Source organism: Lontra canadensis, unplaced genomic scaffold (assembly GCF_010015895.1).
Source record: "Lontra canadensis isolate GAN:19392208 unplaced genomic scaffold, GSC_riverotter_1.0 scaffold8, whole genome shotgun sequence".
Taxonomy (NCBI): Eukaryota; Metazoa; Chordata; class Mammalia; order Carnivora; family Mustelidae; genus Lontra; species Lontra canadensis.
The window spans coordinates 21779153-21802209 of NW_022631002.1; positions in this window are offsets into that span (position 1 = coordinate 21779153).

The window sequence follows — 23057 nt, forward strand, 5'->3', positions numbered from 1 at the left end:
TAGAATGATTTGAATTTGACCAAATCAGTCATTAGCTACTCTATGTCCCAAGAGCAGATTCATCTACTGTAGCTTACTGTGTTGATGCAAATCCCAGATCAACTTAAAATATGGTCCCATAGGATGTGAGTAACTGCTTATTACAACATAATGTCTTTTTTTTTTAGTTGTGTCCAGAAATGTTTATTCATTTATTAGTTCTAACAGTAATTCTCTGTAATCTTTAGGATTTTCTTTTTTTTTCTTTAATTTTATTTTTTTTCAGTGTTCCTAGATTCATTGTTTATGAACCACACCCAGTGCTCCGTGCAATACATGCCTCCTTAATACCCACCACCAGGCTCACCCAACCTCCCAATCCTCACCCCTCCAGAATCCTCACTTTGTTTCTCAGAGTCCACAGTCTCTCATGGTTTGTCTCCCCCTCCAATATCCCCCCAACTCACTTCTCTTCTCCAACAACCAATGTCCTCTGTGTTATTCCTTATGCTCCACAAGTAAGTGAAACCATATGATAATTGACTCTCTCTGCTTGACTCATTTCACTCAGCATAATCTCCTCCAGTCCCGTCCATGTTGATACAAAAGTTGGGTATTCATCCTTTCTGATGGACGCATAATATTCCATTGTATATATGGACCATATCTTCTTTATTCATTCATCTATTAAAGGGCACCTTGGATCTTCCCACAGTTTGGTGACTGTAGCCATTGCTGCTATGAACACTGGGGTACAGATGGCCCTTCTTTTCACTCCATCTGTAGCTTTAGGGTAAATACCCAGTAGTGCAATTGCAGGGTCATAGGGAAGCTCTATTTTTAATTTCTTATGGAATCTCCACATTGTTTTCCAAAGTGGCTGCACCAACTGCATTCCCACCAACTGTGTAAGAGGGTCCCCCTTTCTCCACATCCTCTCCAACTCTTGTTGTTTACAGTCTTATTGATTTTGGCCATTCTAAGTGATGTAAGGTGATATCTCAATGTGGTTTTGATTTAAATCTCCCTGATGGCTAATGACGATGAACACTTTTTCATGTATCTGTTAGCCATTTATATACCTTCTTTGGAGAAGTGTCTGTTCATGTCTTCTGCCCATTTTTTGACATGATTATCTGGTTTGTGTGTGTTGAGTTTGAGGAGTTCTTTATAGATCTTGGATATCAGCCATTGTCTGTAGTTTCATTTGCAAATATCTTCTCCCATTCCGTGGGTTGCCTCTTTGTTTTGTTGACTGTTTGCTTTGCTGTGCAGAAGCTTTTGATCTTGCTGAAGTCCCAAAAGTTCATTTTCACTTTTGGTTCCCTTGCCTCTGGAGACATGTTTTGAAAGAAGTTGCTGTGGCTGATGTCGAAGAGGTTACTGCCTATGTTCTCCTCTAGGATTTTGATAGATTCCTGCTTCAAAGACTGTTGGGGTCTTTTATCCATTTTGAGTTTATCTTTTTGTATGATGTAAGAGAATGGTCATGTTTCATTCTTCTACACATAGCTGTCCAATTTTCCCAGCACCATTTATTGAAGAGACTGTCTTTTTTCCACTGTATATTTTTTCCTGCTTTGTTGAAGATTAGTTGACCATAAAGTTGAGGGTCCATAACTGGGCTGTCTGCTCTGTTCCACTGGTCTATGTGTCTGTTTTTGTGCCAGTACCATGCTGTATTGGTGATTACAGCTTTGTAGTAAAGCTTGAATCAGGCAATGTGATGCCCCCAGTTTTGTTTTTCTTTTTCAAAATTTCCTTAGCAATTCGGGGTCTCTTCTGGTTCCATACAAATTTTAGGATTGTTTGTTCCAGTTCTTTGAAAAATGCTGGTGGAATTTTGATTGGGATGGCATTGAAAGTATAGATTGCTCTAGGCAGTGTAAACATTTTTAACAATGTTCATTCTTCCGATCCATGAGCATGACATAATGTCTTAAGAGAGATGATCACCGTCTAATTTACTTTCAGAGCCTTGTTGTCATGATTTTATGTGTAGTCTCTGCAAGAGCAAAACATGAAAATTACTTATCCTGTTTCACAATGAGAAATTTGAGTCTCAGGAAAGATATTTGACTTTCTTAGCGTCACAAGGGTGGTTGTTATTCTGTGTCCATTTGCTTTCATTCCAAGAATTCCAACATGATGACTTGTCATAGAAGAAAAATAATAGTATTTTCAATATTTCTATTTGAGCAAAGAATACTGCATCTCCTTACTTAGGATATTCTCTCCAACCTTTTATCTAAATCTATGCTGTTATTTCCCACCCTGAATATTTCTATCTTTAAAAGTGGATGAGGACTTCTTTTTCTAGACAGGATGTATCATTTGTGGTAGAGCAGCACTGCCTTTGCAGAGGTAGAAAATGCTGGGTATATTACAAAAAAATATGTATATATATATGCACACACACACACACACACACATACATTTTGATGCTGGAATACTGGAACCTATAAGGTTTCCATAAACAAAAACTCCAGTAAGGCAAGAAATTCTTTGAGTCTAAGGTTATCATCTATTCCCCTCCTGATTCTGAGGGGATGTACCTACACCCTTCTTTTCCCAGGCCCAGCCTGCTGACAGAAGAGAAACCAGCAGTTCTACAAGTTGTGGAATTACATCTAGAAATTCGCGGGTTGAAGCACATGGTTAGCCCTCCCCACAGCGTATTTACTGGATATAACACAGGAAACTTGGGAGGGAGGCAACCTGAATGCATCTAAAAGGTAGAGTGAAACCATGAGCATTCTTTGAATGCTTAGGAAATAGAGACCTGGGAGAAGATCTGCCCTCCAGCGCTGCAGTCACACCCTGAAGACAGTTGCTGGAAACTGTGGCTGTATGAACAAGAAGCCAGAGAGCCATCTTTGAAGGGCAGAGCTAGATCTTTGGCTTCTCTTAAGGGCTGAGGAGGCAGGTGCTCAGTTGGAAGCCCAGGAGGGCTATAAAAAGGGTAGGCTCATGCCTACTGAAACTTGAAGCAGGTTGCAAAACTCTTATGGAAGAGGTATCCTCTTTATACCCAGGGGAAAGGAACATCCTTATCTTGAAGACAAAGGGACACAAAGGGGAATCTGAATGAGCAGACCATACTAAGTTCATCCTCGTTTATTTATTCCATTTACCGCATACACCTGGCCATATCATATCTTTCTATAACTTTCCATTCTTCATCAAATCTAGCATAAAGACACTGAAGTTTAGCCATTTCTTTGGGTCTTCATTTCCTTATAAAAACTCCCACGTTATGGGCCACTTACATAAAATAAATTCGTATGCTTTTCTTTTGTGAATCCATCTTTCATTATAGAGATCCTGGTAGAGGGGTTAGAAGGGAAGATATTTTTCCTTCTCTACAATATAAAATAATATCTCACTTTTGTTTTCTATCACCTTAAATGACGTCTCTGACTCTGAGACGGCACTTTAAGCATCGCTTCCTTCAGTGAGTCTTTTCAGACCCATTGTCGTGTGTCAGGCAGTTAGTTCTGTGTTCTTCTGGCTTCCTAAACCTTCTCCATTATTGTAGTTTCTTTTTATGTTATGCTGTACTGTATATTTTAGTTTATAGTACAGAGTTCAGTCATTTTTATTCAAGTTGGAAATATGCAGGGTCGAAATGGAACAATATAACATCGTAACAGAGATATACTCTACTAAGGAACATTTGAAATAATACAAGTTATATTTTTTTATTTACAACTGATGAAGAATCTAAGGCTATAATCACAAGTCAACTAAATGATTGTAAACTGTTTGTGCTGTCCCTACACTGTGGCACTTCTTAAGGTGCTAACTTGATAAACTTACCTTACTTGTTTAGTATTGTTTTAATTTTGCGCAGTACTTGTATCCAAACTCCTCGCAGTGATTTTTGGTGCTTCTTCGAATCTTAATTTTATTCTCTATAACATTTTATTCTCTGTAATGTTTTCACCAAATAGAGGAGACATTGTAATTGTTGAAAAATGGGCTGAAATAGCAGTAAGTTAAGAAGGGAAGTTAGATATGATACTGTGAGATACCAAACAAATGACATAATAATGTACGCCGGGGTAATTGAGGAGAATCTGCATTGAAAATCATTTAACGTAATGCAAGATAATTAAAAAGATTATTAACACAAAATAGATTATAGTTATTGAAAAATTACTTCTTCAACTAGGCAAGATTTGAATTATATTTACAACTTCATGAATGTATCCTTTGCATAAAATCTTTGTATTTGCTATTATTTATGTGTATATAATTTACAATAGGTTGTCATCTTTAATGATATTAGTTACACATGTTTATTTCTTCATTGGATGATAGTTATCTCTAATGGTATAGGACACATAGTAGGCGCACCCCAATATTTTTGAGTAAGTGAGTAAAGCTATTTTTTTCCATCTGTGATTTAGCCATGTTTATTTCACATTTATACATTCTTTGTGTTTTTTGCCTACACCCCCCTTTTTTGTCCTGTTGACAACTTTGGATTCTATTTGTTTTGTTCATATTTTAATAAACATTTTTATATCCTTAGGGCATTTCCTTTCAATTTGTTACAAATATCTGTTTTCATTGATGTCGGTGTGAAGGAAGACTCCCTTGTCTTTGTGATTCTCAGCACAGATGGCAGAACCACAGTCCTCCTTTCTTACAATCTGTGGCTCTCCATATCCCTCTGGGACATTTAGACTCAAGAAGAAAAATGATCATGGGTCATAGGTAGGGTCTGGGGAATGGGAAAATTTTAAACAAACAAACCGAAGCACCTACTATGCTTGGTCATTTAAACATAATATCTAATAGCACTATCATAGCAAATCTTTGGATTGTAACTTCTATCTTACTAATGAAGAAACTGAGGCTCACAAAGTGTACTTCCCAAGGCAAAACAGTTAATAAGCAGCATAGCAACTATTTCAAATTCACATCTGCCTGGATTCCCACTATTCCACAATAACTTTGAAATGGATTTTCACTGAGGGAAGCACAGCACATTTTTTAGATTAAAAAAAAAAATTAGCTCCTATGGGTCCCACTAAATAGCTTCAAAATTATTAGAATAGAATGGTTTAGAGAGAGCCCTTTGTCTACATTCCATTTATCCTTAATGAAAACTCCACATTGGATTCCCAGAGAGCTCTTGTTAAGTCTTTGAGTTTATAGGCTGTGTTATCTGGAGAAAAACTATGTGGAGCTGACCACAATATGCCTGGTATCTAGACTTCAACAACCCTGAAGTATGTTGATCAATAAATGAACCTTTTATACATTTTTACATGGAAAAACATGCTGGACTTCGGATAGAAAATTCTTGAGGAGGACAAGTCAGTGTAAAGGGATCTTTATAACTTTCAACAAGTACATCATTTATAGGGGCACCTTGGTGGCTCAGTGGGTTAAAGCCTCTGCCTTCGGCTCAGGTCATGATCCTGGGTCCTGGGATAGAGCCCTGCATCGGGCTCTCTGCTCAGCAGGGAGCCTGCTTCCCTTCCTCTCTCTCTGCCTGCTTCTCTGCCTACTTGTGATCTCTGTCTGTCAAATAAATAAATAAAATCTTTTTAAAAAAGTTTTAAAAGATATATCATTTATGTATTATTGGGAAATATATTGAGAGAATTTAATATGTATTGCAATCAGGATTTATTTAAAACCTAAATCTTGCAGGATATTTTATTTTAGCTTGGAAAATGAAATAAGCCCTGCTTTGTTTAACAAACATCAGCTATTCTCTTTATCATTTTCTAACAACCATTCAACTGTAAATAATGGAAATTATTACATGATGATTTCACCAAACTGCCTGTCAGAGGATGTAATTGTTGTTATAATTTAGATGGTAAATATATGTTGTTCTGCAACCACAGATACTAATTCTTATCAACATCTGGAACCTTAGATTCATTTAGATACAGTCACCATTCTAAATGAAAATTCAGGAGGTCTGGGCAACCTCTGCTTCCCTTATATAAAGAAAAAGATCAGTGGGAGGAAAGAAGTGGGTAGAAGAGAAGTTTATTGAGCACCTATTTTTTTTTTTTGCCAAGTAATATATACTTGTCGCTTTCCATAATATTTTATTCTTATAGTGAACATTATGAAGCAAGACTTTGTATCATCCATGTTGAAATGCAAGAATGAACATATGTATATGCAAACCACAGGCTGAGCTCCAACACCAGACTTTTGATCTGGAACTGAACTTAACAACTTAACTTTCCTTTCCTTTCCTTTTCTTCCTTTCTTCTTTCCTTTCTTTTTCTTTTTCTTTTTCTTTTTTTTTCTTTCTTTCTTTCTTTTTTTTTTTTTTCTTTGAGAAGGGGAGGATTGAGGGAGAGGAAGAGAGACAATCTTAAGCAGGCCCCACACTCACTGCAGAACCCCACCTGGGCTTGATCTCACAGATCACGGCCTTGGGATCACCACCTGAGCCTAAACTGAGAGTCAGATGCCCCATGGGCTAGAACTTTTTTAACACATTACGTCACTCCAACCACCTTTAGTTGCCTAGAAGGCTAGAAGCAGATACCAAATGGGAGGAAATACTTCCATTCCATGGTATTGAGACCTGCTTACTTCAGATTTTAGAAAGTGAAACAAGTATGTCCAAAACATATTGTGATCAAGTCCCACTCATTTATCTCACCTAAGTTCACCTTTGAAACTGTCATTGAAACTACTTCAATTTCAAAACTTCTAATTTAAGCCCTGTTTTCTAGTCATAACTTCCTCCTTTCAAGTTTATGCTTTTTGCTGCCTTGCTCTGCATTTTTACAGAGTATGAGATCCCACCCAGAGTTTCATGAAACAGAATCTGTATTTTAACAGTACTCAGGTAATTTGTATGCATATTACTTTTGAAAAGCACTGTTTAGTGTTTCTGTGTGACCAGCTTTCACCTCATTGAGACCTTCATGAGACTATCACTTAGTGAATGATTCAATCTATTTTCTCCCATTCCAAAACCATTCTATTTACTTGCCTGGAACTTTCTTATCCAGCTTGAAGGCTAGGACCCATTTTTATTAAAAAATGAACAAACAAAACAACAACAACAAGCTTGGCTAAATCCTAGACCAAGTAAATCAAAATATCAGGAGGTAGAACGTAGGTACCAGAAAAAAAAAAAAATACGATCAGATAATTTTAATGGGTATACACAGTTGAGAACCAAAATTCACCTCCCCTTCTTTTTTGATTGTACAATTGAATTGTACAATTCTATCCATCCAGCGAATCTAATTCTGTATCAATCCGATTAGCCTTTGTCCCTATTTAAAATTTACATATTAACAAAGCTGATCTGATATATAGGATAGCAGTTAACTTTATTTTGATCATTAACTTTTTTTTTTACATCCTAAATTCTCTGTAGTTAACAGAGAATAGAATATATATATTATTATATATAATTATATATTATATATAATTATATTATATAAGAATATAACAGAGTTATATAACTTTATAATTAGAAACTAAATAATTTACTGGTTATCCTGTATAAATTTTTAAATAATCTACTGGTTAGCCATAGCGTTATGAATGGTTTTGTCCATCTTACTGTTTTCTGTCTCCTACAATGAATGGATATTACTTTATCATACAGAAAATAAGCCTTTAAAATCATAAGATTTTAAAGAAAAGATTCTGAAGTACTTTCAGAGACAATTTTGTTAATATTTAAAAAATTCATAATTATATATTTGGTGATTTAAAAACAAATCCCAACATGAATTTAAAAACTGAGAGGAAATGCTCCAAATGCTAAATAATGGTATTAATAATTTATAGGTGATAATCTTTTTAAACTTTATTAGTTTCTATTGATACATAATAAGTTGCCATAAACCTGTCAACTTAAAACAACCCTCATTAATTATCTGTTTCTGTAGATCTAAAGTGCCCTGTTTACCTTGGTTTTCTGGCTCAGGGTCTCACAAGGCTTCAGTCAAGCTGGGCTTGATTGGCTGGACGCATTTATTTCTGGAGTTTGGGGTCCTTGCCCAAGCTCATGGGTTATTGGCAGAATTCAGTTCTGCTCTAGGTCATAGGTCCTTATTTGTTTGCAGGCTATGGTCCGGGGCCACTCCCAGTTCTAAGAAGCTTCTCCAGGTGCCTTGCCACATGCCTTTCTTCTAGGTGTCTCAGAACAGTCTCAGTCAATTGGGAAGCTCTGTAGAAAAGGTCCGGTCCTGCTGTTATGGGCTTTCACCTAATTAAGTCAGGTTCACACAAGATAATCTGCCTTTCCGTGAATTCAAATCAACTGATTTGGAATCTTAATTATGTCTGTGAAATCTCTTCATCTTGGGATAGGTGTTCAGCTAATCATAAGATCAATACCTCATCCTATGTATAGACCCTGACCACATTTAAGGGGTGGGAATTATACAAGCTATGTATACAAGGACACATGAATCTTGGGGCCATCTTGGAATTCTGACCACCCCAGTGAACTTTGGTGTTCCTAAATTTCTACCATTAACTCTGTAAAATTTCAAAAATTAAGATTTAGTTAATAACAGCCTCAAACATGAAACCTTTGGTGACATATATCTCTATCTTTACACACACACACACACACACATATATATATATGTACATTATATATGTACATATGTACATAATATATGTACATATATATATGTGTGTGTGTCTATTTGTATTTCTTTCTATGCATATATGTATATATGTATATATGCATAGAAAGAAATACAAATAAACACATATATAGATGTACAGATATATAGATATATATGATCTTATTTGTCAACCATAATTTCGATATAACTAGGTAAAGTATATATTAAATCAGTATTAATTAGAAATGTGGTCAAAGCCACAGGTCATTTGTATAAAACTCTTTATGTATGTTTGTATGTAAGTATGCATTTTGCATGCGTTTCCTTAAAGTATTAGTGCAAGTTCTGCTGCAGGGTCCACATAGTTACCACATGGACTCGCCCAGCCCTAGCAACAGCCCCGAGCAGCTGTCACCACCTCTTTGCGAGTACCAGAGGTGTTCCGGCATCAATGAAGTGGCTCATATACTTCCATAGACACAGTAACAGCCCCACAGAAGTCATTACCGTGTCAGTGTAGGTGCTTCCACTGTTACAGTGTCAATGGAAATGCTATTTTAATGTCAGTGGAATGGCCCCACACACATTCTATTGCCATCATAAAAATAAAGGAAATAAAACACACACAAAAAACAGGCTGTTGTCTGATAAGGAATCTAAATTAAACCCTCCAAAGCTGAGAGAATCTCACCAGTGACTCACAGTTTGTGATTTGTTATTTTTCACTCAGTTCTCTCAGAATGTGGTAAACACAGCAGTTTCCAGTCAGAAAGTCCCAAATGCAGCTACTTTAAAACAATTGCAAGGCTTAAGAGGCAGTCCTAGGAATTAAATAAGTCCCACTCTGACCAACTAACACATCTGTTATTGTCACAGGCCCTGCCATGAAGGAAGTTTCCAGTTGTTCTTTGATGTGGACACGCTGCTAATCTGTGTAGTGTAAACCTTGAAATTAAGATCCAGTATAATGTGCTGCTTTGATATTTAGTGAAATAGGACAGCCTCAAATGCTGCACTGCAAGCTCTCCTACCCACCCTGCTCCTGAGAATAAGGTCACATAGCCAAACAACCATCCTTATCATAGGGACCAGACACAGTGCAGTTTACCCCTCAGTAGTAGGCTTTAGTTCCCTTCTAGCCCGCGGAATTATTCACACCAGCCAACTGTATCCTCTCTCAAGAACCAGGATTCGCCTCACCCCTTAGTAACTAGAAGGCCTGCCTCTCAAAGGTTCTAGCTGTTAATTCTGTTCCTAAACACAGCCTGTGTGTGGCCATGCATAGTACAGCATCACCCTCCACATCTGAGCTGCGAGTATATGTGACGCATAAGCTGCTAGTGATTTCCTCAGCTCAGTGTCACATACCCTGTGATCAGCCAACCACGAAACTCTAGCATGGGGATATTAGACGGAAGGGGGAGGTGACCAAAGTGGTCTGTTACACTGTGACCTCTTGATTATGCCCACTGCCGCCACTTCAGCTAATTTTAGATCTTAGCTAAATTTTCATCATTTCAAAGAGATCCCTGCTAACAGCCCTTATGATCTTAGTATTTTCCTCCTTATTAATAGCTTAATAAATAATATTAATATATTACCAACTATGCCATTTTTTGTTTAATTATAGAGGATATTTCTAAAAATATGCCATGGCTCTACAGGCATATTTTATAGAGTCCTGCTCTTTGTTACATTTGTCCCTCTGCATCCTCACTTCTGATAGTAAAGACGTGTTTTAGCCCAAGAATGCAAGAAAGTCATGCTATGGGAGGCAATTGGTGTGTGTAAACAGAGATCTGTTGTTCTTATGCTATATTATGTGGAATATGGGAGGCAACACATTCAATACAACTAGACCTCTCTCACAGGGTTGGTGGAGGTAGAAAGCAGAGATCTTATGTGAAAGTGGGCACAAATCTAAAGAATTATGAAGCCCAATGAAGGGATACTGTTTGGCAGTCCCACAAGGCAGAGTTGGCATGGTCTGGAAGACAGCCTGAAGAGAAGTAAACTTTTCTCTAGACTCAGAGTGTATCCATAACCACTCCTCTTTAGAAATAAGAAAACAATGTTGTTATTCCTATCCGAAGAGCATTATGTTTGTAAGGATTGTTGGATAAGTGTGAGGAACTAAAGAACTCCTTAATTTATATATGACAAAAGAGTATAAGGATAGAGTCTGATATTCCTCCACGTGATTGAAAATTACCTGTTTATTTCAAGTTTTCCTGTGGATGCTAAATGAGAAAATGTTTATATGGTATATGATATGTATATTATGCAATTAATAGAGTTTGTGAAATAGGTCATCTGTTTACAGAGTTCTCTACATATTAATGTAGACATGATTTCTCTTGAGGTTTCCTTTGAATTTTCTTTAGCAACATTTACTTTTTGAAATCTCTTTTAATTTACTCTTTGACTATAATGGCATTACTTGCCTAACTTGATTTGGGACCTTAATTAATTGTTATATTGGGTCTCTAATTGCTAAAGTACTTAGTGTACTATGCATCAAACATTAACAAATTGTTGACTAACCAGCTGGGTTGCACCTGCAATTATTCATTTGCAGATATAACTAATTGCCAAAACGTCACCCATAGAGAAGCCAACATTTGGTTCTCTGTTCCCAGTGAGAAAGGGTTCTAGTGGCTAGTGGGTCGCACAGCCATAGAAACCAAGCTTCCATTTGTAGGATATTAACCTTCCTCATATTCAGGTTTCTATCTAATCACTTGATAAATATTAATACATTGTAGTAGTTTTGTGAACATCTTATGTTTATATTAATACACAATATTCATCCTGAGCACAAGTCTCTTCGCTGTGTTGTAGGTTCCAGTGGTCAAAGGACTTACTTGTTTCATGCTTTTAGAAATTGTGAAGATAAAATAAAACATCAGGGCAGAGAAGTTTAAATCTTCAAACTTGCTGAAAAGTGCCTAGCAGCAGTATCCCAACTCTCAAACCGCTGAAACCATATAAAGAAGAAATTGACAAGTGGGGCAAAAATGTCACATAGAAGCCATTTTTAGAACATTTAAGACCTACCAAGAACTTAACTTTGGGAACATATTTAGGTTTATACAGCTTTTATTATAAATTACTTTTTTCAGGTTAAAAAAGAAAAAGAAAGTGCATTTAAAGAACAGTGTCTACATTTCAACATGCTCAGCATTTTTGCTTGACTTTACTGGTAATTTTTTCTTGAAGCAGACCATTTTTTTTCTTTTAGATTGAAGAAAAAAATTGAAAAGTTTATATAAATATTTTAAAGTATGCACACATGCTAAATCATATGCATTTTCATTTAAAATATAAAAAATAGAATACCTTAAAAAATGTCCATTAGTCAAAATCTCTGAAGTTTTTAATCCAATTTATGGCCAGTCACTTGAGATTTGAAAATTAACTCTTGTTCTCATAATTTGTCATTATTTTCTGAATATTGCTTCGGTGGAAATAAATGGATTTTACTTAGGTAACTAAAAATTTACCAAGCATGTCTTTCCTTCATAGAATTCTAATTAAATGGAAAAACATAAAAATTAGCTAACAGTGGTAAAAATTAGGATATCAGAAGAGATTTTTCCACCGGCAGCATAACTATGAATTAATGGAACTCTAGAGGTAGAATTAGACCAAAATACATGTGGATTTATTTAGGTATGTTGATTTTGAAATGAGGGCTGTGATTGAAAAAACAAAAAACAAACACACAAAACAAATAAAAAAACAAAACAAAAACAAAAACAAAAAAAACTGATGTAACACAGTAAGTATGAAAAGGAATAAATGCCATTGTGGAGTCACTGTTTTTTACGTAATTTGCTGAGCAATTTACCTATATGTCCTCATTTGGTTAACCTATCAGCCCTAAAAAGAAGACTCCATGATCCCTATTTCATATATGATGAACTGAGGCTCAGAGATATTACACAGTAAGTTCAAGGCCACACATTTAATATCTGTCAGAGCCAGGGATTTGACAGAGTGACACCAAAAGTCAGTGTCATAATCAGTAAACTATTCAGATTCCATTACTCTGTGGTAATCTTGCTCATTGATTTTTATATCCGTTAGCTTGTTTTTTGTAATATTCGTTGTTATAACAAGATATATAGATGTGCATGTAAATGGGCATGATACTTAACCTATCTACATTTTAGACTTATTACAAATACTAAAGGAAACAATATATTTTAGTGTGCATGTATAGTTATGTCCATATCTCTATCTAATCCGTATCTGTGCAACTATCTTTATTTGCGTTTCTGAATTTTGCAGATTCACAAAGAATGAGTAATTCCCCTAGAATAAAAATCCAGTGAATGTTCTGCTTGGGAGCAAATACAGGTAATTTCCCTTTGGGGCATATGCTGTAACATTCTAGAATAAAGAGAAGATCTTGGCAATCACACTAAAAGCTTAAAATCCCAATTTCATTTGCTACCTCACTTTATAACATGGATGCAATTAGCCAAACTTTATGATCCTCAGCTTCTTCTTTATCTTTCAAAGTAGATAAAATTGATTCATGCAACAAACTTTTATTGAACATTTATTGTGTTATATGACAGTGCGCTAGGTGCGTGGGATGCTTTGTTGGTTAAAACCCAGCAAAATACCTTCCCTTGTGGAGTTTATGTACAAGTGAAAGAAACAAACAATAAATAACGAGTCCAATGGGTAAATAAATAATTTACTCCGCTGAGAGGTGGTAAGTGACATGGGAAATAATCATGCCAAATCAACACATCATGAGAATGGAAATAGATTAATCATGCAACATACATAGGATAGGGTTAATCACCCAGGGATTATCCACTCATGTGTGGTTAGATTATTTTTGTCCTACTCTGTACACCCTGGGTCTCTTTCCATTTACCAAACTTTCCCCCTGATTGCAAAATGTGAGGTAAACACATGTCAGAAACACTTAGCTCTCTCACAACTCTCACAAGACCCTGCTCCTCAAGAACGCGCCCTTTTTTTTTTCTTTTTTAAAAGTGTAGTGTTTTAAGAAATAATTGAGTCAAGTACTTCAACTTTAGTTCTTCCTGTGAGTATTTAGTTCTTATATGTGAGTAATAAAGAAAGAAGCAAAACAATAGAAGTCTAACAAGAAATCCCTGCTGAAGCCTCCTTTGTGCCAAAAAACAAAACTTTGAAAGAGGCAAAGATCAACACAAGGAAATTCATAATTGCTCCAATGTGGGATAATATACCATATGCCCTTCTATAACCGGGCACAACAGGATATTGCCTAAATGACTTTCTTAATGCACCCTATTGGGTCTAGGTACAGAACGGAAAGCCATATGGTGCAACTCAGCCCTCCACATGAACTTCCGGGTTTTTATTGTGTGTTGTCACATTATTTTACTATCATTTCTGATTTGCATGTGCAGACTGCTTTTGCAGTAACAATCAAAACCTCACTGAGAGTGCTACAGAGAGACGTAACTTCTCTTTGCCTTGACAGAAGGTTGTGCGTTCTCCTTCAGCCAGGCTGTTGGCTTTGGGTTTAGAAGGTCCAAGCGTTTAGAGAGCGATATGCAAACTGCTATGCCGCCAGTAGGCCTTGAACACAATGCAGAGGCTCCCTGTAAAAAGCGATCAAAACAAGTACCGTTTCGTGTCCTGGCTCAAAGACCCATGTGCACTCTGGGTTACAGAGACTTCCTCAAGCCCCACTGTGATTCAGACTGTCTTTACCATGTCATCACACATCTATGCTTTCATCCAACCCACCTTAGCTGCAAAGACTGAAGGGAAACATAAAGGTGTAAAAACTCTCCAGAGCCTCATGTGCTTAAAGTATGGTGGAAAGAACAGAGGTGTTAAGAGGTGATTAAATGTTGTGGAATGCTGATATAACTGTGGGGGCAAGGGGATACACAAAAAACTAATGACCAATGGGATCCGAATGGGATTGAAATGCTTCAAACCAGGGATAATGACAGAACATATGATACCACTAAATAGACATTTATAGGATAGAAAATAAGTATAATGGCATTCAGGGTAAATGAAACATAACTGTAAAGATGTAAAAGTGTATACTGTGTTAAGTCCTTGGTAAATTAGTTGGTGAGAAGTTATTTAGCAGTTGAAGTATGAGTTATGGCCAGAGATGGTTATAAAGGCATGCTTAATAGATTGGGCAAGATTATGAAAACTGTGAGTGCCATATTGAAGAGCAACCTCAGGTAGAGGTGATGTGAAACTCCTAAATACTTTGTAAGAAGAGGAAGGACCTGATGAAGGCCAAGGTTCTCTACAGAGATGTAGACAAATTATTGAAGAATGCCCACCTTGTTTATTGGAAATGAAAACTTCAGCAAACTCTCATCTCATTCCCTTATTGAATGGAATGTCGTCATTTCCTCATTGAACCAGAAACATGTATCTATTATCAATGCCCTGGAGTTTAGAATGGCTAGTCTTATAAAGTTTACACAGTTAGGGAATAAAAAAATTGAGATGAAGGGAGATGTTTGGGGGTAAGGGCTGCTGAGACAACTTTTCTGAAGGATTGCATGAAATGGGATTGAAATGGCACCAGTTTCCATTATGTCTCCAGAAGTGTAGGAGTGGTGGTGTCAACGTTGGACCAAAACTGAAAAACTGGTTTAGGATACAGAAATTAGGGTTCGGATTTTGTGGACAGGATGTGGAAAGAAGTAGACTCTCTAGCCCCAATTAGATTATCCATTCTTAGGCTTTGCTGATTTAGTCCGTAGGAGGAAAATAACCTGTCCTCAACAGTCCTCAGATACATCACTCTGTTCCTGAAGCTATCCCTTACTAGGAATATAGGAGAGGAATATATATATATATATATATAAAATAAAATATATAATTATATATAAACATATTTATATATTTCATATAACCTTATAGGATATGTTTATATATTGATATGTTAAATATACACTTTAATATATTTTTTAATACACATATTTGAATATCCCAGTTGAAACTCAAAAGAAGCCTTCCTTAAGGAATTTGACCTTCGGGGCACCCGGCTGGCTCAGTCAGTTAAGTGTCTGCCTTCAGCTCAAGTCCTGATCTCAGGCTCCTGGGATTGAGCCCTGTATCAGGTTCTCTGTTCAGCAGAGAACTTGCTTCTCTCTCTCCCTCTGCTTCTCCCCATGCTTGTGCTCTTTCACCCTCTCTGTGTCAACTTAATAAGTAAAATTTTTTTTTTTAAAGGAAATTTGACTTTTCATGCCCTTTGCTTTTCTGGATTCTTACCATTTCCTTTATCTTACTCATTCTAAATCTTAGAAGAGAAAATCTTGTATTTAGAATTAAAGGGTTTTCAACGTCTATTTCAGACTTAAGACCAACCCAACGCACAAAATATTTTCAGAGTAGCCATCATTCATCTGGCATCTCTAATTTATCTTTAAGCTAGAGTTGCTTCAAGCCAGAGTTTGGCCAGGGTAGGATAATTATGAGAACCAGGAGGAAGGAACATGAGTGTGGACTTGCCGAGAACAGATCCAAGCAGTTAAGGAGAGCTCCTAGTTATTGAAATCATAATGTAAGTCAAACAATAGCCCTTGCAGAGTCCTAGGTGGAATCTGAAAGAGAAAGAATAGTAGATAACTTCCTTGAAAAGTGAAGGCTGATGTCATTGACAAGGGTAGTTTCTAGAAGTGAATCATAATGCTAGGAAACTGTTAAACTGGAATCTGAGACCTTATCCACCAACAAAGTGAAGAAATATTTGTACAGATGCCCAGAAAAGACAAGAGGACTTCCCAAATGCTTTTTGTATGTATTCCTCACTTCTAAGCATTTCTATTTACTCATAATTCTTAAAAATAAAATTATGTGGTTTCTGAACAACTGCTCCCATGCACTGACTTCCTATGAGTGAGACAGCCTGAACATTTTTATGACTTCTGCATATCCAAGAGGACATGCTTTGGAAGAAATGCTGCCCCTTCAATGTGGGACCCAAATGTGGCTGTCATCTCTGCTAGTGTCCAATAGATCCATCAACTCCAAAATCGTTTTCCTGTTACCATCACTTTGCATCAATTACAGTTGCTTTCTTTGTCTTGCTCCTATGGAATTAACAAGGAGAAAAGAAAACCCATTAACCTCTCATCCTGGGGACAGGGGAAAGCATTATATAGATACACACAAATATTTCCATCACTAATTCTCTCAGCAACCTTGCTAGATAAGAATTACTGTCTTCCTTTTATAGTAGAATAAATTCAGACTTTCAAAGATGAAACATTTTGCGCAGTAATAACCAACTGGGAGTGATGGAATGCGAATGAGAAAAAGTCTATGAGACCAGAACTGATATTTTTTTCCTATATTGTCCCTCAATATATTAAGCAAATATAAAAACAAAAATCCTGAATCTAATTCAAAATCTCTGTGCAGATGTTTCAACTTTATGACCTGATTTTCAGCTAACTAAAAAGGAGGTGTGGCAAGGATGCTGGGGCAGGCATCTAAGATAGCTGTTCCACGGGCATTGATATAGCTTCTGTTGGAGTAATTTTACCTATGAAATTCTGTCTTTCATCTCTGAATGCCCAAGCGCTTCCCCTCAAGCACTAAAGGAATTTGAATTATGCAAGGGAATGTAAGGAGTTCAAAGAGGAACTGTTATTTTCATCCAGGTAAGGTTTTTTTTTTTTTTTAAAGTTCATTTGAATAGAAATGTACATTTTTCTAGAGGCCGTTTAGTCCAAATCACCTTTCTTCCACTTACAGGCATCATCAACATCATCATCATCACCATTCTATCATCCTGATGTTATCATATCAAGCTTTATCTCCATACCTGCATATAGAATATTGTGGTAGTACATTCTCAAGTTGCTCTTTGGAATCATCTAGCAATCACCTAAAATGCAGATTCTGTGGCCCTATCTGAGGCAGAATAAACCAGAATCTCTAAAAATAAGAGCCTTAAATGTAGCTCTTAATACTTAAAAAAAAAAAACCTAGTGGCTTTTAGAAGTTAGAGAACACGTTTACTTGCATCACCTTACCTTACCTTTTCTTTGTGGGAAGGAGCACCAAATTTTAGAAAGTTTAGGTGAATTTTGCAAGGGAAATCATATAGGAATAAACCTTCAGATCACCTACCTACAGGCTCAGTGCTCTCCATTCTTTTGCCAGGGCAATGACTTGAAGAAAAGGCACCTGATGGAGAATTATAATGGTAGGAGGCAAGATTTACCTAGGGGCGTAGTTGTTGTTGCTGGGTGGTACACCCTGGGAGGCTGTGTTGATAATAGTTGTGAAGCTGCATTTGGGCTGAGATAGAGTGTGATGTTTTGTATCTGACGTGCAGGTGGAAGCATTGCATCCTGTCTCACATGCTTAATGTTCACAAACTGCAACATGTGCATTGATCCTCCCGACTTCTTCTAGTTAATCAGCATCTTCTAATTTCTGCTTTCTTCTGTATCTTATCAAAGTCTACCCCTTCAAGGCACTTCCCAAATGCTTATTTATCTCAGGCTGTTGTGCTTTTATAGTATTTTTATAGATCAAACTGAGTATCAGTTTACTTTGTATCTACATCTGGCATTTTAAAGAAAATCAGACTAACATATTATATAGCTCCACTGGAACTTTATAGTTTTTCTTTTTTAAGTTTTTATTTATTTATTTGAGAGAGAGACACAGTGAGAGAAGGAACACAAGCAGGGGGAGTGGGTGAAGGAGAAGCAGGCTTCCCACTGAGTAGGGAGCCCCATGTGGGACTAGATCCCAGGACCGTGAAATCATGACCTGAGCTGAAGGCTTATGGACTGAGCCACCCAGGCACCCAGAACTTTGATCTTTCTTTCCTGTACAAACAAATCAAGCTGAAGAACTTCTCGTTACTTTTGTATGTAAATGTGGAAATTATTCTAGATATTTTCTTTTTTCCTATAATCATATAACTGCAATATTCCTTCAAATATTCTTTCCTTCAGAATACAGTTTCTATAAGTGAAACAACTTCAACGTGATCTTTTGTACTTTTACTAAGAATCCAGAAGTAAATGTATCCGTGTGACATTGACATGGAGGGATGTCACACGCATGCAAACACAAACACATGTGCATATAAATACATCTAAAAAAGAACAGTAATAGCAATAGTCCTTGTAGCTCAATTTGTACCTTTATAAGGCAGGACAATGCCATTGTGGGACACAAGTATTTTAAGACAAGTAGATATCTTATTTCAAAAAGAGGCTTAGAGCCTAACTCTAATGTTTATTTTTGTGGAAATCATCATAAATATGTTACAGATACACACTCAAATGTATCACAGTGATTCTGTGGGGTAACTATATTATCTCCATGTTCTGAATGACCAAAAATGCCAAGATTAAGTAATATGTTCAAGGTTACATATCTAGCAAGTGCTAGATGTGATTGGAATTCAAACTGAAGTTTTTCATATCCAAAGTGTATGATTTTCTCACTATACATGAAGCAAAACTGAAAAAGATATATTTAAAGTCAAAGACAGCTTGAAAAAAGGCACAGGAATCCTTTATGATAATGTGATTTTGCAGTTGTGTGAGTCCTCAGTTTTTATCAGCACTAGCATCCCAGCCCACTTTGTTTTTATATTGATGTCCTCAGGGAAGTGATGGGATTTTCTGGGTGTCCTACCATAAGCATGTACAGTTTCGTATATGTAAAAATGGTTGTCAAAAAGAAAAAGAAAAGAAAGAAAAAAACGGGGGGGGGGAGTTGTATGTGTAAAACTAAGGACAGTCTTTACAGTGAGAGCTAATTGATCAGAGTAGTTAGCTATATATTTGATTTGAGCTTTTTTATGACATTTTTAAAAAAAGCTTTTATTTATTTACTTGAGAGAGAGAGAGAGAGTGAGAGACAGAGCATGAGAGGGGAGCGGGAGAGGGAGAAGCCTGCTCCCTGCTGAGCAGGGAGCCCAATGGTGGGACTCGATCCCGGGACTCCAGGATCATGACCTGAGCCAAAAGCAGTCACTTAACCAACTGAGCCACCCAGTGCCCTACATTTTATTCACCATTCATTTGTTCACTGTATTTTGCGTGTTAGATGTTATCACTGTAGAACCTCATTTAACCCCATTAATAATTTCAACAAAGGTGGAAGGAGGGGAAGTAAGGGAAGAGGAGAAAGAGGGATGGAGGGAAGCAAGACAATATATGAGTTTTCTTATGATACCTTGAGGCAGAAAAACAAAGAACCAAAAACTTGATTTCAAATAGATGCCCTACTGAAGAAAACTTACAGTAAGATTCACCCCCTCTCTTGGATTTGCAAAATGTTATTTAGCAGCCTCTCTTAGGTAACCTCAGAAAGACACTGGCATTCCAGGTAGCTACAATTTGTCTGTGTTTTAATAAAAGCAACTAAAAGCAGTAAACAATGAGAAACAAGACACACTGCTGAGTGACCTTGGAGAGGGTTGCCTTCAGCACCAGGCTGGGGACAGTCACATCATTATTAAGGGACTGGGAGCACGAGTCGTAGGAATAATCAGACTTTGGAGGACATTTTCACAGGGAGCAGCTCCTCCATGTCAGTCTCTCACTCACACATTATGGCTCCAAGTGCTTTTGATTATGGGAGAACAAATGAGATCTACCTTGAGGTATATCAGCATTCCAGTTGGAGGTATTAAAATTCTTGATGAGGTAAAGCCGTGTATTAAGAGCTTTGCCACTTAGGAGCCTCATAGCAGCTGAGAATCTACAACTAGTCTTGCCTGCTTTCATCTCATGTGAGACATTAAATAACACTGCTCTTCCCAGTTCAGCTGCACGGACATTAATTTTAGGTTTGAAATAGCAATAAATAAGTAAATAAATATATAAATGCACATTTTCTTAGCTTTTGAGATGTCAAGTGAGTTTCACAGAACCCTGAAAGAAAAGTTCATAAATTTTTTTCTTTGAAGATTTAAGATGATCTGAAAAGGATGACTGGCATTGTTCCATGACTGTATCAACTACAGGAACTCTTCTATGTGTCATGGTCTTGAATTGATCAAAGTAATTAAGACATTTGTAAAAAAGTTTCCACTTCAGTAAAAGTTAAAAAGTAACCCTTAGTAGCCATGGACAAAAAAGCTTAATTCCATCCAAAGGAACACAATCAGATTGATAAAATTCCATTTTTTTTTTTTTAGGATTTTATTTATTTATTTGACACAGAGAGAGATCACAAGTAGGCAGAGAGGCAGGCAGAGAGAGGAGGAAGTAGACTCCCTGCTGAGCAGAGAGCCCAATGCAGGGCTTGATCCCAGGACCCTGGGATCATGACCGGACTCGAAGTCAGAGGCTTTAACCCACTGAGCCACCCAGGCTTCCCGATAAAATCCCATTCTTCTACAACTTTACTTAAATGTGTATGTCTTGACAATAGCAGCCATGACAATAATAATAGTATATTTATAAGGGATCATTTTGTTAAGACGTTATGCTAAATTCTTTGCATGATTTAGCTTACTTAATCTTTACAACCATCTTCAAATAGATGTTATAATCATACCTATCACTTAAATGACACCTTTGGGGCTTAGGGAGATTAAGTAGTTTTCTTATGATCACATAGTTAATAAAAGGCAAGTCTAAGAACAGAACCAAACTTCATTTGGCAGACTATAGACCCCGGTGTTTTGTTTTGTTTTTTTAAACATCAGTTATATATTATTTATTTAATAACTTTTTTGTGTGAAGAAAAAAAGCCCTGTTTTTCTAAAACACAGTATTAAATCTGTTATCTCTAGTGTCTTTGGTCATCTGGAATACCACCACTGCTTTTCATCGTGGCTTGCTTTCCTTATAACTCATACAGAGTTTTATATTATTTTATTTTGTTTTAGAGAAAGAGAAAGAGGGGCGCCTGGGTGGCTCGGTCAGTTAAGCCTCTGACTCTTGATTTCGATTAGCTCAAAATCACAGGGTCCTGAGGTGGATCTCTGTGCTCAGTGGGGTATCTACTTGAGATTCTCTCTCTCCCTCTGCCCCTTCCCCATGTGTATGCATACACACATGTGCTCTCTTTCTCTTTCTCTCAAATAAATAAATCTTAAAACGAGAGAGAGAGAGAGAGAGAAATTACAAATGAGCAGGGCAGGGGGAGAGGTAAAGGGAGCAGAAGAGAGAATCTTAAGCTGGTTCTGTGCGGGCATGAAATGCTTAAGACACTGAGCCAGTTGGGTGCCCTACAGAGTTTTATTTTAAATATCTGGAGTTTGAGAATTCCCATGGTGCACATAAGCAGTACCTTCATCTGGCTTATAGTGAGGTTCTGGAATTCGAATTCCGAAATTGAAGGAAAAGATAGAAAAACTATATCAGAATTCATTTGTCTTGTAAACATACTAGTTATGTTTTTCTGTGTGTGTATAGTTATCTCAGTTACAGATGAAACAGACCAGACATTTCTGATTCCAGTATTTCCCCCATAACCATCCGTACTTAAAAAGCAAGAGCTGGAGCTAGAGATTACGTGTTGGTTTTCAATAACTGGTTCAAATTGCAGTTTAGTAGCTGGGAAAAGGAAAGGAAGGGACTTCTACAATAGATTTTAAATCCTAAAGTACTACACTACACCTTTCCGGTAATTTGGGAATGAAGCTGGAGATAAATTAAATGCTCACCGTCTTGGAAGTGATTTGTATATGTTGAACCACAAGGGAAACTCAAGAATTGCTGGATAGAAAGAGAAGTATGTTTCCAATTTAAAAGAACAGGAAAACTAAGGGAAGTAATGGAAGTCTGTAGGAAAACCTTCAAAAGGTATATACCCGAATCAAAACCAAGCAAAACAAACAAATAAACAAACAAACAAAAAGCAAGCTTTGCTCCCTCTAGACCAAATACTGCTTCAGTCTGTGGACTTTGCTGGGAATTCCCAGTTCTGACGGGGAATACAATGAGGCGGCTTTGCTGAGTGATTGCCTCTGCACGCAGACACTTGTACACTGCTGTCCAGGGTCCAGATGTCGGAAAAAGGGGTTGATCAGGGAAGATATTCATTGTTTGTTTTACTGTAACTTCTGCCTCCTGTTAGCGAAAAGAGTGAAAAGGAAAACATTCTCTTTGTGTGTGTGTGTGTGTGCTAAAGATCAGGGGATTTCAAAAGTAAATGAGATTGTAACATAAATATCACCATTTTTTTTTTTTAAATCACAGTAACAATTGTCAGTGAAGAAAAGCCAGCCAGACATATCATAAAGCTAATTAAAATTATGTCAGGAGACAAACTAATTAGGACACCAGTGTACAGAGATGTGTCATCGTGTCATTCTAGGAAAAAAGAAAGAACATTGAAATTGTCCAAAAAAAAAAAAAAGTTAAATAGAAAATTCCATGCAATAGCAGGAAAGCAAATTAATTACTGCTTCACTCAACACTGACAGAGAGCATAATAGAAATAAGAACCTCTAGAGATGTGTTTAAAGATAAAAACTTGTTTTTTAGCTAGCAGCTGTTTGTCTCATCT